This window comes from Ictidomys tridecemlineatus, chromosome X (assembly GCF_052094955.1).
Source record: "Ictidomys tridecemlineatus isolate mIctTri1 chromosome X, mIctTri1.hap1, whole genome shotgun sequence".
NCBI classification, from domain to species: domain Eukaryota; kingdom Metazoa; phylum Chordata; class Mammalia; order Rodentia; family Sciuridae; genus Ictidomys; species Ictidomys tridecemlineatus.
Genome location: NC_135493.1, coordinates 93,167,590 through 93,186,728, shown reverse-complemented (window position 1 = coordinate 93,186,728; position 19,139 = coordinate 93,167,590). Strand labels below are relative to the sequence as shown.

The 19,139-nt window shown below is 44.5% G+C and overlaps 2 pseudogenes; both read right to left on the bottom strand.

The window, feature by feature from the left end:
- Positions 1-3,330: 3,330 nt before the first annotated feature.
- LOC101972204 (translationally-controlled tumor protein-like) lies at positions 3,331-4,105 on the bottom strand (annotated as a pseudogene).
- A 5,596-nt stretch (positions 4,106-9,701) lies between these two features.
- On the bottom strand, positions 9,702-16,406 carry LOC101972471 (large ribosomal subunit protein uL15 pseudogene; annotated as a pseudogene).
- Positions 16,407-19,139: the final 2,733 nt, after the last annotated feature.

Sequence of the window (19,139 nt, the reverse complement as noted above, 5' to 3'; positions counted from 1 at the left end):
AATCCCAAACCGCAACAGGGATGATACATTGTCGCAGCATTGAACAAAAGAAGCCATGCACGAAAAAAGATGTCTGCTTTATTCCATTTCTGCAAAGAATAGAAACTGACAAAAGTGATTTATGTGTTAGAAGTCAGGATCCTGGTGACGTAAGGGGTGGGTGCAATTGGACTGGGAATGGGCTCCATGGGGGGCTTGTGGCGTTAAGGGCCACACTCGTGGGCTCACTTTCTGGAAATCAATGGAACTCTGTGTTATGCGGTATCGCTTTTCCATATATAGGTTACGCTTTAACAAAAAGTTCAAAACCGAATCTGGTTAATATGAAGAAGAACCAAATAGAAAGAAGATGGCTTTTGGCTGGGTGGTGTTGGCATGCTGAGCAGAGCTGGGGCAAACTGGCAGGCGCCTGCGCTGTCCAGCCCGCCTGGCTCGCCGGGTTGGCTTCGTAGCCCCGCCCCTGCCCCGCCCCGCCCCCGCCCCGCCCCCGCCCAGGCGTGGGCACGTTTGCGCACTGAAGCCCTAGGGGCTCAAAGCCCTGGTAGGAGCCCCTGAAATAAAACCTGAGCAGCCTACATTCCCCTTCCATGTATGACCTCAGCGTCAGCCGTTTAGCAATGCATTAAAAAGCAGAAACAAAATCAGAAAAAAAACCAAAAAACCCTCATTGACATTCATTGGAACCCTGGGTGGTGACCAGGGTTTCCCAGTGGGGACAGGGCGTCCTTGGCAACCAGGACAGCAGTCTCTTTCTACTGCAGGAGAGATGCAGAAACACAGATTCTAACAAGAGCTGCTGGCCTCTTGGCAGATGCTAAATGAGCTTCCTGTGGAGAATCTGTTTCATTTCTGACATAAAAAAATTATCCAATTTAAGCCATTTTATAGAACAAAGAATCTAATGAAATACCATCTTACTTCATTCATTTGTATACATTGGTAGGTCTAAAGTGTGGTTCATGGGCTTTGGGGGAAATCCTGGGACCTTTTCCAGGGGGCCACAAGGTTAAGACTATTTTCATAATAATACTAAGACACTGCTTGTCTTTTTTATTGTCATTGTCCCAAGAGCCTACAGTGCGGTTTTCCAGGAGCTACAGGATGTTTTTTCCACAAAAATGTAAAGCAATGCTGCTCTTCTGGCTAATTTTTAAAATAATATAGTTATTTATCATATAAACATATTATTAATTAATATATAATGGGTTTAGCCATGGTACATGCCTGTAATCCCATTAATTTGGGAGGCTGAAGCAAGAGGATTGCAAATTTGAGGCCAGTTTGGGCATCTCAGTAAAAATCTGTCTCAAAATAAAATTTAAAAAAAAGGCTGGGGATGCAGTTCAGTGGTAGAGCACCCCTGGATTTAATTCCCAGTAACACACACATACACACACTATATATTTAAATATATAAATATACATAGGTGTACACACTATATACTAGGGCCTCATGCATGCTAGGCAAGCATTCTATCACTGAGCTGTTATTCTTTCTTTTTTTGGTGTCAGGGATTGAACCCAGGGTGGCTTAAACACTGAGCCACATCCCCAGCCCCCATTTTTTAAAAAAATATTTTTGGTTTAGAGACTGGGTCTCTGAGTAGCTTAGCACCTCGCTAAGTCGCTGAGGCTGGTTTTCAGATTAGATAAAACAAAAGGAGATGTATTTTTTAAAAACCTACAATACAGCCAGGCACAGGGTCGTAGCACACACACCTCTAATCCTAGAGGCTGGGGAAGCTGAAGCAGGAGGATTTTCAAGTTCAAGGTCAGCCTCTCCAAAAATCGAGGTGCTAAGCAACTCAGTGAGACCCTGTCTGTAAATAAAATATTTAAAAAGGCTGGGGATGGGGCTCAGTGGTTAAGTGCTTCTGGGTTCAATCCCTAGTAGGAAAAACAATACAAAACAAAATAACCCTACAATATAAGCACATTCCAAATATTATCTAGATATAGACACATCAACCTGAAGAATACTGGAGAGGACCAGATCACCCCTAAACATCTTGTGATGCGTGACCAAAGAAATGAATTTTTAATCTTTTTTTTTTCTAATAAGGATTACACCCAGGGGCGCTCTACCAATCAGATACACTCCCAGCCCTTTTTACATTTTATTTTGAGACAGGGGTCTCACTAAGTTGCTTAGGGTCTGGCCTTGGACTTTCAATCCTCCTTCCTAACCTCCAGGGAGCTGTGCTTATAGATAGACACCATGGAACTTGGTTTATCTTGTTTCTTTTCTTTGTGTGGGTTTCAGTCTGACATAGACTGTTCACAGGGGGATTGAAATGGTCACCAGTGTCACTAAGTTTATGTCTTCCTTAAACCCTCAGAATCTTGGAGAATTTACTGACTCCCTCCCCCCCCCTAGTATCCCTATCAGTCTTTGTAAAGGGGTGGCCTTCTCTAATCACCTGCTGTCTTCCAGAGAAGTTATTCTGGCCATCTGAGTCACCTCATCCCAGAAGCATGGGATTGACTGTTCCACCCTAGTCATGCAGAGTAGGGGAGGGGAAATTTCCCCAAGGAAAGAGTTGATTCAGTTAGTAGCAGAAGGGGTAAAAGATAGGGCTGAACACAAACAGCAGATGTCCACTACAAATGTTTTGGATTTCCTGTTGTAACCCAACACTACCAAAGAAAATGCTTAAGAGTTTCAAAACATTCCCACCTGATTAGCATCTTATTTGGTTTTTATTTATTTATTTATTTTTATACAGGGGATTGAACTCAGGGGCACTCGATCACTGAGCCCCATCCCCAGCCCTATTTTGTATTTTATTTAGAGACAGGGTCTCACTGAATTGCTTAGGCCTTGCTAAGTTGCTGGGGCTGGCTTTGAACTCGTGATCCTCCTGCCTCAGCCTCCTGAGCCAGTGAGATTGCAGGTGTGTGCCACTTCACCTGGCTAACTTGTCCCATCTTTAATCTCTCTCTCTGTTTGTTAAGTTTGTATTGTTTGTGGAATTATCTTCCAGCAAGTCACCCAGACCCTGGAACTTAGTGGGTTTTCCCCCATTTCTGTTGAAGGAATTATTTAATCCTATAGTATTTTCCAATTTATTTTTGTCTACTTTTTTTCAGAAATAGAATGTTGAGGGTTTCAATTAAAATAATATAATTCCTTATTTCTTGTATTTTTGTCAATTTTTTTTCTTTTTTTGAGTTTAAATGCACTTTATTTTAGACAACCTACATGACATGTTTTCTTAAAAAATGCCTCCACTCCAAATAAATCACAATCAAAATAAATGCGCTCAAGATGACATCAGTTCCATTTGTCTTAAGTCCTGGTGTTGTGTGGATGACAAGCACCAGCAGCCAGTTATGATGACAGACGACAGATCCAAAGTAACTGCCAAATTTGTGGACATTTTTCCATTTCTAAACCATCCTTAAAGAAAATCATGTGGAGTCATACCGTCCTCATGGTAATCCAGGAGAATGACCATGCCATCTGGATTCATGTTTTCACCAATAAAGAACTGGTAGATTTTTTATTTTGTACTGGGGATTGAATTCAGGGGCACTTGACCACTGAGCCCCATCCCCAGCCCTATTTTGTATTTTGTTTAGAGACAGGGTCTCGCTGAGTTGCTTAGTGCCTTGATTTTGCTGAGGCTGGCTTTGAACTCACAATCCTCCTGCCTCAGCCTCCTGAGCCACTGGGATTATAGGCATGTGCCACTGTGCCCAGCAAGAACTGATAATTTTTGAAATTACAAAACATGTGCTTGATTTGTTCTGCAGTCCCTGTCCTAAAAGGTTTTACCCTCTCTGGTTTCTGTTCTTCAAATTTGCCTTTGATTGATTTCACATAATCTTTGTACTTCTTGTATGCTTCTTTGGTGAAGCATGGTTTCCTGCAAGGAATGGTTCATGACAATATCAACACCAGTGAATACTGTGCTTACAGTACCTTTGCCCTCAGGTCCTTCAGTGGAGACATTTCCACCAATAAGTGAGTCATCAATGTTACCCTCTGTCCTACCGACCATCTTGCCCTCCACCTCTAGGCAGAGGCGGTCTGCAATCTCCTGGATCTTGTAAATGTTGGAGAGCATCTTATCATAGCTCATGAGATCCCAGTAGATAATCATGACGGTAATGGGAAGGAGACGGTGGTGGTACTAGTTTAGCAGGAGCTCAAAGCAAGTGCCTCTTTTTTTTTAAAAAAAATAATTTATTACTTGTTGATGGATATTTATTTATTTATTTATTTATGGTGCTGAGAACCAAACCCAGTGCCTCACACTTGCCAGGCAAGCGCTCTACCACTGAGCCACAACCCCAGCCCCTTTGTCCGTTTTCTTTTATGGTTTTTGTCACAATGGTTTAGTGTTTTTGTGATTTTCATGATTTTTATATATATTTTTGCTTTTTGTTTTAATTTAATATACATCTGACCATTATGTAATGACCTTATTTATTGATTGTACTGCTTTTTGCTTCAACATCTGCTTTATCTGCTACTAAAATAGTAATCCCAGCTTTTCTTCTCTTCACATAGGAATATCCTCTTACACGGCTACTCTGTGGATAATGTTTTGGGTTTGTATATCTCTTGAAGAAAACAAAAGTTGATTTTTTTTTATGTACAGGGATTGAAACCAGGGGCACTTTATCAATGAACCACATACACAGCCCCTTTTTTAAATTTTGAGACAGGGTCTCACTAACTTGCTTAGGGCCTCACTAAGTTCTTGAGGTTGGCCTCAAACTTGCAATCCTCCTACCTCAGCCTCCCAATTTGCTGGGATTACAGGTGTGCACCATCACACCTGGTGAGATTTTGATTTTTAAACAGACAGTAAGCTGCCTTCTTTTTTTAAATGTTTTTTTTAGTTGTTGATAGACCTTTATTTATTTATATATGGTGCTGAGAATTGAACCCAGTGCCTCATACATGCCAGGCAAGTGCTCTACTGCTGAGCCATAGCCCCAGCCCCTAAGCTGCCTTCTTTGAATAAGTTAATTCACTTCGTTCACATTCACCACTTTAATCAATGAACCTTAACTATACTCTATTTCCTTTTAAGATTATTAAAATTTTTATTTGTTCCTTCTTACAACCTATAGAGTGTATGTAGGTTTTTAAAATACTTCTTTGTTCACCTTTGAATTAGATCAAAAGGTAACCTTCACTAATCTGTTTTTCTGAATTTTTTCTAACTTTTACAATCTACTAGATTTTCACAAGCTGGTTTGTTCCTGCATTTAATTCTGTTATTAACCTAAGATACTTTGAATTCTTACATGGAGATTTTTTTTCTTCCAGTGCTGGGGATGGAACTGAGGACCTGTGTGTGCTAAGCAAATGCTCCATCAATGGACCATATCCTGAGTCCTTAGATAAAGGAGGCTAAAAGTCTAGTTTTCAAAACTTCGTTCTTTGGCTGGAGTGGTGGTACACATCTGTAAGGCCAGCGACTTAGGAGGCTGAGGCAGGAGGATCACAAGTTGTTGAGACCAGCTTCAGCAACTTAGTGAGGCCCTAAGCAACCTAGAGAGATGGTGTTTCAAAAAATAAAAAGAGGGCTGGGGATGTGGCTCAAGTGGTAGTGCGCTTGCCTGGCATGCGTGCATCCCGGGTTCGATCCTCAGCACCACATACAAACAAAGATGTTGTGTCTGCTGAAAACTAAAAAAAATAAAATAAATAAAAATAAAAAATTCTCTCTCTGTCTCTTGCTCTCTCTCTTTAAAAAATTAAAAAAATAATAATAATAAAATAAAAAAATAAAAAGAACTGGGAACATAGTTCAGTGGTAAAGTGCCCTTGGGTTCAATCTCCAATAACAAAACAAAACAATAACAAGAAAAAACACTTTATTTTTTTTTCTGTTCCTCTCCATCATCGATGGTTGCTAGATATTGACATTCACCCTGTACCAATTCTTTCTCAAAATATTTACTGGTTTATTTTACTTTTTCTTGTCAAACTTGTTCTTTGTTAATGTTACAATGTACTGAACTCTCACTTGCATCTTGCTGTTGGCAGGTCTCTATTGTCTGGAAAGTTACCTTTGGGTTAAGCCAGATCTTGGAAGAGCTATGTACCTGTGCCCCATCAGATGGGTGTTTGTAGTATGACTTTTATGGGGATTTTCTTTGACATTGTGCCATTTGCCTTTTTCATCATTCTCTCAAAAGTGTTAGGTAGAATTTTCCAGAAGTTCTTGAATAGATGGGAGAAGCACGTAGGGAATCCAACAGTCCTCTATTAAGTCAGACATGAAAGAGGTTTGCAAAAATGTAAAATAATGTCATCCTTCTCACTTATTTTTTGATTTGGAAAGTTTTTCATAAAAATGGATTATTATATCAACATCTAATAGGCATATGCATGATTTTTTTCTCCCCCCCCCCTTTTTTTTTGTGGTTCTGTGGAACCCAGTGTCTCACACATGCTAGGCAAGCACTCTATCACTAAGCCACACCTCCCAGCCCTGAATGACATTTTTAAGTAAATGAATGAATATCATATTTTAAAAAAATTCTCAGTTTGAATTTCTAAGACACTAAATATTGATAGATATAACCCCCACAAACAAAAAGCTCATTGGGGTCCTCAATAATTTTTAAGAACGTAAAGGAATTCCAAGACCAAAAATGTGTGGCACTGTTGATTTACGGTATCGTTAGATGGGTTTCCTGTTAATTGCTGCCTGACACAGCATTTCTGAATGACACACAGCAGAATTCTTGGGGGGGAAGTGACTTTGTTAGACAAACTGATGAGCCATCGTGGTTAGAGAAAGATAGCAGGGCTGGGGGCCTGGGGATGAGACAAGAGGAAAGTTAGACTGCTTTGCCTAAGGGGAAAAAAATGGAGATTTGAAGTATTTGGGGTGAAAGAGCTAGGGAGAGAATAAAGGAAGTGAAGGAGCAGAAGTCCTCACCCTGTGGCTGGGGAGGGGGTTGAATGGAAGAAGTGCCAAGGAAGGTTCATTTCTGGGGACTGAGGATTCTGGGAAAAAGAGTCCTCTCCTCTCTCTCTCTCTCTCTCTCTCTCTCTCTCTCTCTCTCTCTCTCTCTCTCTCTCTGTTCCAGGGATTGAACTCAGGGGCACTCTGACCACTGAGCCACATCCTCCACCTTATTTTTTAATTTTATTTAGAGACAGGGTCTCAACGAATTGCTTAGCACCTCAATTTTGCTGAGGCTGGCTTTGAATTCGCGATCCTCCTGCCTCAGCCTCCTGAGTTGATTACAGGTGTGCACTACTATGCCCGGCTGCAGGCTCTCTCTTGATTTCAATTCTCCTCAGCATCCTTCTGTGAGATGGTATCATGCTACTGCCTCCAAATTCTCAGTAAACATCTGTCATCATTCCCACCAGCCTTGGTGAGTGAGTTTTGGGGAAACGGAAGAAAAAGCACTTTATAACATGGTAGGGTTCAGTGAGTGGGGTGGAGAGAAAACAAGAAATGGGATGACAGGCAATTCTGATTGAGCTGGAAAGCAGAACCAGAAGTCACGGGTAACGGGTGAGGTTCTCCTGCCCCATCCCACTATCCCAGGCAAGTCCCTGTAGAACTAGAAAAGGGTCTAGGGTTTCCCACCACAAGGGGATTTGAACCCAATGTATTTCAAACAGTTGTGTTATTGTAGCTGAGGCCTGAATTGTCAATGCACTGATCAACTATTTCCCAGAGGACTTGGCATTTAATGATTGGAAATTTGCTCAGCATCCTTCTCCTGGTTCCAGAAGATGAAAATCCTTCAGCTCTTTACTTCCTGGTGAGGATGTAAAAACCAGGTACAGGGCTGGGGGTGTAGTTCAGTGGCAGAGCGCTTGCTTAGCCGGTGTGAGGCATTGGGTTCAATTCTCAGCACCAAATAAAAATAAACCAATAAATAAAGGCATTTTGTCCATCTACAACTACAAAAAATTTTTTTGTTTTTAAAAAAGCAGGTCCAGATGTCTTGGGGGGAGATGTCTTTGTAGAGGAAGTCACATTGATTTTGCAAACATGCTACCCCAGCACTTTATTACACTACTGCAGTCCTCTGGAGCTCTGGCAGGTTTTACCTGCAGGATGGCAAGGTTTTTTTTCAGTACTTGGAATTGAACTTGGGGTCAAGGATGCTGGGCAAATGCTCTAGTGCTCTCCCACTGAGCTACTTTTAATGTCTATTTGTTTTTTTATTTGATTTTCTTTGTGTCAACAAAGAAAAAAGATTTCTCCACCATGCTTTCACTTAGATATGGGGGATTTGTACTTATTTAGTTCGTTGTAAAGTCTCCTCGGGAGTTAGTAGTTGGAAACTTTTATAGTTTTCAGGATGAAAGCAGCGATCTGTGTTATGACATCATCCCTGTTAATTACCCCCTTGCAAAAAAATCTGCCTGAACGGAGAAGAGGTGGGTGTGTCCATGTGGGTATTTAACGTGATGATTAAAATAAATTAATGATAGTTTTCACTTCTCTAGCATCGTACATCTTAGGATCTTCTTTAAAAGTACTTCCACAAGCTTTAATTAGGAAGAAGTCAAAGAGCTCCATTTTAGAAAAGAGGAAAACAAAATGGTCAGAGAAGGATCTTGCTTGGGGTCGGGGGACTTTGGCAGAATAAAGCAATGAGTGCAGAGTTTCTTTTTCCCTTCAACCAAGAATTGACATTCACAGGTTTTAAATGAGGAAAACAGATTTGTTCATCCCTTGACGCTTTAGACCTCAGAGGCAAAAATTATATATTGTGCATAAGAAAATTATTGCTAAATGGGGGCTGGGCATGTAGCTCAGGGGTAGGGCGCTTGCCCAGTATGTACAAAGTCATGGGTTCCGAGTAAAAAATAAATGAATGCTTATTATAAGCCACCTCCTAAGGTTAGCTAAACAAATGAACAAAAACCAAACAAGAAAACAGTAAATCCTAAGGAATGAAATGGACCATAAAACTCAAGAGTTCTGATTGCCAGTTTCCTGGACTTCATGACCCTAGGTAAATGTATGAAGACACAAATGGTGTGACTCTACTCTGTGTACAATCAGAGAAATGAAAAATTGTGCTCCATGTGTGTCTCCATGAGTTGAAATGCATTCTTCTGTCATGTATAAGTAACTAGAATAAATAAATAATTAAACAAAACAAAAAACCCACAGAACCATAATACTATTATCATACCCAACTGAAAAGTTCATACCCAACTGAAAAGTTCATATCCAACTGAAAAGTTCATTAATGAGGATCAGTCTACATTTTGTTTCTATTGTTTTAAATTTCTCTAAAAATTGCATTAGTCAATGTCTCTGAAGTCTTTTTTTTTTACTTAAGAAACCTCCCCTCCTCCTTCTCTCCCTCATTCCATGAATTTGTTGGAAAAAACTGGATCATTTGTCTTGTAGAACTTTCCAGTCTCTATTTGGCTGATGGTGCTGCTTCCTGGTGTCTTCCAACGTTTCTCCATCTCTTGCATTTCTTTCAATGGTAGATCTGGAGACTTGACAAGCTTTGGGTTCTTTTTGTTTGGTTTGGCACTTTGATTTCTATTGCACTACATCACCTCAGGAGGCAGGTGATCTTCCAGTTGTGCCATTTAGGGGTCGTGATAAGACTAAACAACAGGAACCATCATGCAAAGCAACTTAGTGCTTTTTCTCATTCTATTACCTCTGCACCTAGTAGCTGTGATTTTTTTTTGGAAAGTATTTATTCATATTTAATGAACCCCTGGAACTCCGTGTGGCTTCAAGCTCCCCCAACACCCTTAATCTTCTCAGCTCTTCTGCTGGAGAATCTGGCCTTCATGATGACATGATGGCTGCTTTGGGAGCTTTCCCATCCCCCAAACTTTGTAGTAACCCGATCGCACCACTTCAGCGATGGCAGCAGCTCCAGTCTAGTGTTGGCAGCCTTTCCTCGCATCTGCTCACGGACCGATGTCCACAATTTATCCAGGCTGACAGTTGGGCAAAAGCTCTGGTTCCTCTTTAAGTGATAATGCCTCAGACCAACTTTCCCAAAGTAACCTGGGTGATGTTTGTCCAAGTTAATCCTGTGGCGATACATGCCATCAGCATTACCCCAGCCTCCTGGGTGCTTGCAGATGCCACCATAGCCGCAGCTCAAGTGGCTGACATTGCCCTGAAGTGTCCGGGTCTTCCTTAGTCTGGATCATGGGTCTGCAGTCGCAAAAGGGAAGCCTCAGCCTAGTCTCAAATGCAGGGGCATGTGATTTTATTTTTTGTGGTGCTGGGGATGGAACCCAGGGCCTCATGCTTTTAGGCAAGGGCTGTACTCCTGACCTACATCCTCAGTCTTTTTTATTTTTTTATTTTGAGACAGGGTCTCACTAAATTGCTGAGGCTGGCCTTGAACTTTTGATCCTCCTGCCTCAGTCTCTGGAGTTGTGGGATCACAGGTGTGCACCACCACACCCAGCAGACTGATTCTTTTTTTGTGTGGTGGTGGTGGGTTCAGGGAACCGAATTCAGGGGCACTCGACCACTGAGCAACACCCTCAGCCCTATTTTGTATTGTATTTAGATACGGTCTCACTGAGTTACTTAGTGCCTTGATTTTGCTGAGGCTGGCTTTGAACTGAGGATCTTCCTGCCTCAGCCCCTGAGCTGCTGGGATTACAGGCATGGGCCGGCTGCGCCCAGCCCTGTGATTCTTTTTTTTTTTTTTTTTAAAAAAACATTTATTTTTTAGTTGTAGGTGGACACAATATCTTTATTTTATTTTTATGTGGTGCTGAGGAACGAACCCAGTGCCTCATGCATGCTACGCGGGTGCTCTACCTCTGAGTTACAACGCCACCCCAGCCTTGTGATTCTTTTATAAAGAAAAACTTCCCTCTTATCAACATTTGGTTACCCTGAAATACAGTCTATAAAGAAAAGGCAAGAGGCAAGATAACCGCTTGATGCTTCCCCTTAGATAGCACTTTTTAGATTATTGCTTTTCTAACCTTCAAAGTCTACTGATGACAGTTTTTCTTTTTTTGTCATTATAAATTCATGAACTCAAAAATATAATTTATTTGATGTGCATCAATTCATTAACCAATCTTCTTATCAATGCTTTTCCCACTTTTGGACAGGGCTACCACTCAGCATTCCATTGACCCAAGTATCTTTGATGGCTTGTCTTCTGAAGTAAGGTGTTCAAGGATAGTGGTGTAGTTTGTCTTCCCCACATCTGTGATATGCATTGTGAGATGTCCTTAACTTTCCTATGTTCATATATAAATACACGACCAGTGAAACTCTACATCTCGTACAACCACAAGAATGGGTAGTGATACTCCATGTATGTGTGATAGGTCAAAATACATTCTACTGTCATGTATGACTAAAAAGAACAACAACAAAAAAAGAATTGGGAGATGTCCTAAATTAAGTTACAGACCAGAGAATGGAGGAAGGAAGGAGATAAATGAAGTTTATTTTAACTGACAGCTTACAGCTCAATCAACACAGAAAAAAGAAAAGAATACTGCTTCACATTCCTGTCCTGTATGCACTGCATTCTGCTTTTAGAATCAACCGACCAAGAAACAGCAGAAACTTCTGTTTATGGACCAATGTATCCTAGGACTTTGCCTGCTTCACGTAGTCCAGCCTCTTTTACCGGTAGTTTCAATATATACAATTGGTCTTCCCCAAATTTCATTATGCAACACCCTGGCACCTTAGATCGGAAGACATTTTCCAACTGCCATCTGGCCATGCTGCTGGTGGCTTAGGGAATTTGTCCCAGAACCACTCCTTTCACCTTTTCCTGTCTGTATCACTGCAAATAAACCTTTATTTCATAAACCTCTGAGTCTCAACAATTGCTTTAACCCCTAGAAGCAGTTTTTTTTTTCAAGTGGCTTCAGTTCCTTAGGGTGGGAAATGAACAGAGACCTACAAAGAACGATGATTTCAGAAGAGGATCCGAGGAGGTGTGTTTTGGCACAGCCCCTTTGTTGAGTAGGATGGCAGAAAGAGCCCCTCAAGCAACTCCTCATTTACACGGGATTATCTGCTTTCAGAGCTACACTGCAGAGTCAGGAGATCAGGACACTTGGGAGCCCATCCCCAGGGTGTGACCTTTGGCAAATCAGGCCCCGCCCTGAACCCCCTTGCAGCCCGACCTTCTGCGGCTGCAGGTGGGTGACTAACGTTTCCGGCACAGACTCACCCAGGGACTTTCCCGAGCCTTAGCCCCTGCCCCCACCTCGCCCAGCTGGTGCGGGTGTCGCGGCGGGGGCGGGAGCGGGCGCCGGCCAGGCGGCCCCACCCCAGCTCTGGCAGCTTGGCGCCCTCTGGCGGCCGCGCTAGGCGGGGCGGGGCTTGGCGGGGGCGGGGCTTGGGTCTGGCTCGCTGGTCCGGGGGCGGGACTTGGCGGGGGCGGGGCTTGGGTCTGGCTCTCTGGCCCCGGGGTGGGGGTGGGGCTGGGGCTGGGGCTGGGGCTGGGGCGGTGGTGACCAGCCGAGGCTGCAGAGGTTTCTCAAGAACGTGACCTTAAGGAGAACCCCCGTCCCCCGCTGTGTCACGCGTGGTTTCCAACCGGGGCTAGCGAGCTGAACTAGTTCTCCGAAGCCCGGGGAGGGAGGGCACCAGGGAGGGGCTGGGTCGAAACGTCGGGACTGGTGACTCGCTGCCTATTGCCCCTGCATTACCGTGGCGGCGCGCCCTGCACCCCCGGGCCTGGAGGGGGGGTGCGAGCCTGCACCCTGACTGCATCCTGGTCTGCAATTGAGATGACGTCATTCCACTGGGAGTCAGCAGAATGAGGTCACTGTCTTCTCCCCCTCCCCCACTCCGGTTCCAAGAAACGAGGCCCCTGAGCCCAAGCTGTTCTATCGAGCCCCAAAAGCTGGGCTGGAAGGTGGCAAGTGAGAAGACAGGGGAAGTAAGATGGCTTGCAAATAAAGAACAAGGGAGTCACGTGTGTTAGCCACAGAATGTGTTCAGTTAAGGCAGTTTCGGGGTGTCTGGCACGAGAAGGCAGACTGCCCTGCCTCCATCCCATCTCGCGCAGGCAGTGGGGGTAGCCCCCGGGAGTTTGTTTGTGTCTGGTTTTGGGGGGCCCCAGAAAAACTAGGAACTAAGAGAAAGGAGGACCATTCCTAGCTCCACCTCCACCTAACTGTCACCCTGAGGAGCAGGCCACTTAAATCTTTCTGGGCCTCACTTTCCTCACTGGAAGGGTCTAGATTAGATTATGGAAGGTTTCCAGTCCTCTGTGTGGCTGAGGAACTGAGGTGCCTGTTCTGAGACCATCCAGCAAGTCAGAGAAACACGGGGGGACCAGGGGCCAAGCTGTCACTCCAGCTCTCTCACAAATTCTCACCCAGGCTTCCGTGCTCTTTGCTAACCCTTTGAGCCTTTGAGCATCTCTGCCTGTAGGCCAAACGCGGGCATGCCCCTATTGTTTGGGGGATCTGGGAAGGAGGACACATGGGGCACCACATGCCATAAGTCTGCATATTTAAAAGTGATGAATCAAGCTGACCATGGTTCGATGAAATATGTTCTATCCTCCTATCTTGACAGATAAACCTTGTAACAATTCAGAAGGCCAAGTTTAAGTTTGGAATTCTTGTATTCCTCAGCACTCAGGGATGGAAGGTGTGGACACAGACTGGCCCCAGCTCAAAAGATGTGCTGTGGCTTCCTTCTTATTCTAAGACTGGGTCCAGCCCACAGCACCCCACAAGTCTAAGCTACATCTCTGTAAACAGCTGCCACTTAACAGGTGTACCTCGGTGTCACAATCTACCTTCAGGAGAACAGACCATGAGAAGTAGGGTCAGACCCTGTTGAGTGGAGAATTCTGAGGTCCCAGGTGAAAGCACATGAAAGAGAATAGAAAAAGAAAATGGTGGGAGACCTCATGGGCTGACCATGCTTTATTCAACACTGGAGGGGCATGTTTTTGGTGGCAAAATGGTGGTGGGCCACCACTAGAGTCTGGGTTTTATCGCAGAACCAGGATATGGGAAGAGTTAGTGACTTTGACAGCCCTTTTGACAGCCAGCAGACTGGGCCAGGTCATAGGAGGAGTTTTGGTGGCAGGATCATTTTGGGGGGGGGGACAGGGATGTAAGTTCCCTTTGGGCTTATTGTCCATATCCTTCGCCAGGTACCTAGAACATGGTTGTAGGTGAGGACATTCCTTGGCCCCAGTGACTCCTTGCCCCCTGTCTTCTTCCTCTTGCCCCGGCTGAAGGTAGTACTGGCTGGGTTTGTCAGGGTGCAGACTGGCGGGTTTGTGGGGTGCAGATTTGGATCGGCACAGCCTCTTCACTGAGGCTATCCATCCAAACACCAGGAGCTGCTAGGCAGACGGAAGGTGAGGAGGAGGGAGAGGTGGGAGTGCTTATGCTAAGTCTCCCAGGAAGGCTGAAGTGTCTGCCAATTGTGATCCCAATGCAGAAAGGCTGGAGGGTGAATCACTATCTTCCAAATAGGCAAAGTTTCCAGTGGCCACAGCCTGTGGACCCTGAGGACCAGTCTCATGTATCAGACTAGGATGAGACCCTTCAACTCCTCCTGGAGCAGGTCCCCAGCGGCACAAGGCTGTATACCTGTCCCCGCACCATGTCACCTTGATAAGCAGCCCTTCTTTACCAGTTCCAAGGTGGGGAAGCTTAGCTACTCAAAGCTTTCAGAAGACATTGTGCCCCTCCCCCACCCCATCACCTTGTTGGCTGTAAGAGATGATATCGAAAAGAAATTTTCTTCCTTTCTTCCCCCTGCCCTTCTTTATTTTGCGCTGGGCATTGAACCTAGGGGTGCTTTATCCCTGAGCTAAATCCCCATCCTTTTTGTTTATTATTTGAAGACAGGGTCTCACTTTCTTGCCCAGTCTGTCTTCAAACTTGCAATCCTCCTGTCTCAGCCTCCTGAGTCACTGGGATTGTAGGGGTGTGCCACCATGCTTGGCTGCAAACACATTTTCTTTAGGATAGTGTGTCTACAGCATGTTACCTGGTAGCCAGAGACTGCTGGGAAATGGACGGGCCCTCATCTCCTCTGGGAGCAGCCCTCCATCAATGGGATTGGTGGATAAATGCCCAGGCTCCTGGCCCCACAGTTGAGAGGACTCACATGTGCTTTTGGCAGGATAAAGCATTTTGCTTTGTTTAATTCAGTATCAGGCTAGATATACTTGCACCGTCTGCACCTGCGCAGTGGTTTTGTCTCCTTGTGCTGTGTGTATGTATATGAAGTGGGGGTTGGGGGCAAAGAAATAGAATCTGGTTTAGACAAATATATGAAGAAATGCTCAACATCTCTAGCAATTAGAGAAATGTAAACCAAAACTACTATAAGATTCCATCTCACTCTAGTCAGAATGGCAATTATCAAGAATATGAGTAACAATACATGTTGGTGAGGATGTGGGGAGAAAGGTTCACTCATACATTGCTGGTGGAATTGCAAATTGGTGCAAGGAGTCTGGAAATCAGTATGGAGATTCCTCAGAAAACTTGGAATGGAACCACCATTTAACCCAGTTATCCCACTCCTCGGCATATACCCAAAGGACTTAAAATCGGCATACTATAGTGATGCAGCCACATCCATGTTTATAGCAGCTCAATTCACAATAGCTAAACTATTGTACCAGCCTAGGTGCCCTTCAACAGATGAATGGATACAGAAAATGTGGTACATATACCCAATGGAATATTACTCGGCCATAAAGAAGAATGTAATTATGGCATTTCCTGGTAAATGGATAGAACTGGAGACTGTTATACAAAGTAAAATAAGCCAGTCCCCAAAAACCAAAGGACAAATGTTCTCTCTGATATACAGATGCTAACTCACAATAAGTGAAGGTGAGGAAGGAAGAATAGAGGTCCATTGGATTAGACAAAGGGGAATGAAGGGTAGGGAGTGGGGATGGGAATAGGAAAGATAGTAGAATGAATTGGGCAGAACTTTCCTATTCATATATGAATACACGACCAGTGAAATTCCACATCATGCACAACCACAAGATTGGGAAGTGATCCTCCATGTATGTATGATAGGTCAAAACACACTCTACTGTCATGTATAGCTAAACAGAACAAATAAAAAAAAAAAAAGAATCTGGCTGGTATCTGAGCTCCCTCTGAATGCCCACAGAGGACACCTGAGCATCTGAACCCAAAGGAGGAATTTTGTCTTTTCCTTTAATTAGAAGCCCCTTCCTGGCTGTCCCCCTCTGACGGAGCTTTCCTAGATGCCCTGTAAAGACAGAGATGTGTCCTGGGTCACCTCTGCTTCCCATGCTCACTTAGTACCCCTCCCCTCTCCTCTTGCCCCTTCTGTGTGCTACCAAATGCATCATGACCCGGAGCTAGCATGGCTGCAAACCCACCCCAGGAGCCCCAGAGTGGCTGAAGGCCTTTCTGTCTTTTTCTATCTCAATAGGGTCTTGCCTGAAGTTTCTCCTTGGGGACATGTCGGTCAATTGCAATAAGAAAGTAATAGTCCCTGTCCCTTTGCCCCGCCCCCCCCACCCTGTTTTTTTCCTTGGAGTAAGTTTTGACTTCAGAGGTCTCTGACCCCTGCTGAGCAGGTGGAAGGGAGTTGTCCTTTGTCCTCTGGGTTGTCTGATGAGTTTCTTTGCTAACATTCCAGTTGGGAAAAGTAGTTGATTCCACAGGTGGAGAAGGTCTTCCTTGGTGAGATCCTGGTGCCAGAGTGAGGTAGATGGAAGAAAGAGGGGGAAGAAGAGGAAGAGGAGAAAAAGAGACAAAAGAAGGACAAGGGAATGTAATTTTAGTTTACGGTTCGGTATATCATTCTAGGATGGTCACTCTCAAATTTCTGGGAAATCTGTAAATCTTTTTTTTTTTTGGTACTGGGAATTGAACCCAGAGACACTTAACCACTGAGCCACATCCCCAGCCCTTTTTATTTTTTATTTTGAGAACAGGTCTTGCTAAGTTGCTAATTGCTGAGGCTGGCTTTGAATTCACGATCCTCCTGCCTCAGCCTTCTGAGCTGCTGGGATTCCAGGTGTGTGCCACCATGCCTGGCTGTAAATCTTAAAGTGACTGCAAATTTACTCGTTTATGATAATAAACGATGCAATAAATAGATCTAAGCAAAGAGAGCTACAATATTATAAGACATCTATAACTTAGGGATTTTCCAATATCATTTGCTGATCAGATAATGAAGACCTTATCTGCCTAAGATGATCATAAGACCCTAAGATGATCACCAGACTGACGCCATCCCCACATACCTTCCCATTCCTATCCCTCACAAAGTTTCCTTTAAAAGAAGAGCCAGAGAGCCAGGCGCAGTGGTGTAAGCTACTGTAATCCCAGCCTCTTGGGAGGCTGAGGCAGGAGGATCGCAACTTCAAAGCCAGCCTCAGCAACTTAGTGAGGCCCTAAGTAACTCAGCGAGACCCTGTCTCTAAATAAAATATCAAAAAGGGCTGGGGATGGGGCTCAGTGGTTAAGCACCCCTGGGTTCAATCCCTGGCATCATAAAATAAACAAACAAAAACACACAAAAGAAGAGCCCAAGAACCCCCTAAACTTTTCTTACTCTCAAGATGGCCCACATTGTCCCTTGAAAGTGTATTCCTTGCTTTACCTCAAATCATCTCTCTCTTGAGATAGCTTGTATTCTTCCTTCAATATGTGTATGCTTTCTTAAATTAATCTCCATCTGTGTCTCTCACTGATGTGTCCTGAAATTCTTTTCTGTCATTTACACCAAGGACCCCACTTGTCCTGAGTCAAGCATGCACCATCTCTGGGAACTCCTCAGACCATCTTCCATGGACAAGAACAACAGGTCTATGGATCTGGAGAGGGTTGAAGGTAACATGGGCCCAATAAGCTTGAACAAGGACAAGAGTTTTAGATGCAGACAGGCTCACTTTTATACCATGTTTCAGCTTTCAGCCTGCTGTAAATGTGAGTGGGGGCTTCATTAGGCCAAGGTTTGGAGTGAAGGTACAAGGACAGATCCAATACTGGTGGTCACAAAGAAAGTGCTGTCCACCATTCCCATCGAAGCAAGCTGAGCTCACCGTGGGGATACGGGCTTCATTTGGGAGGCTAAGGCAGGAGGATGTCCTTCACCACATCCCAACCTCATCCCCATCACTGTTTCTTTTCCAGCAGAGGTTAGACCCATTCAGCCACATTTGGGTTTTTAAGGCCCCAATGGAAGACACCAAAAATTCCCCTGGCCACAGTGGCCTTGGATGTCTCAATTCACACCCAGGGCCCTTGCTGTGGGAGGGGAACTAACTGCAGCCTTCGTCTCATCTGTTTGCAAGGCCAGCCAGCCAGAAGTTGGCAGGTTGTCATGGATACCTGGGAGCTTGGTCCTAGCAGAGAGCAGAGGGTTCTAGCCCTCTGCAGACCTGGTGGATCTTCTGGGACCTCAGGAACGTAGAGCAACTGAACTAGTAGCAGCAGCAGGGCCAGAGAAATAGGTCTCCCTGCCTGGATCAGACTACATTCTGTCTACTGTTCCCCTCAGCAGGGCTTTCCAAACCTTAAAGACAAAGGAACCAGCCGGGCATGGTGGTGAACGCCTGTAATCCCAGTGACTCGGGGAGGCTGAATATTGGATACGGAAAATGAAAAACCCCCAAATAGCATGGCCTGGGAAAGGGAATGAAAAAGAAAGCCGTACATTGATAGCTGTCGTCTCTTTCAAGATAAATCCTTCCCAGATGCTGGCCACAGGCCGGGAGAAAGTGTTTCATCAAACCTAGAGTGATAGTCTCTAGGAAACACTAATCTCTTCCAAAATAAACCCTCTTCAGGTGCTGGCCACCACCCCCCAACCCCAAAACTCAAATTCCTGAATGCCAGACTGACATGCTCACTCAGTCACCCACAACCTCTATAAGCCCAGTCCCCGCCTTTGTTCAGTGGCTCATTTTCCACCGGGAAAGTGGGTCCATTCCCTTGGTGTAGTCTTGTTCCTGAATAAAAGGCTGAAATGATCCATGAAATTTGCACCCAGCCCGGTCTCTTTGCACTAATACTGAAGCAGGAGGATCGCAAGTTCGAGGCCAGCCTCAGCTATTTAGTGAGGCCTTAAGGAACTTAATGAGAGCTTGCTGGGGGTGTGGTTCAGTGGTTTAAGGCCCTGGGTTCAATCCCCAGTACAAAAAAAAAAGGCCTAGGAACCACCCCACCCCCATGTTGTTAAA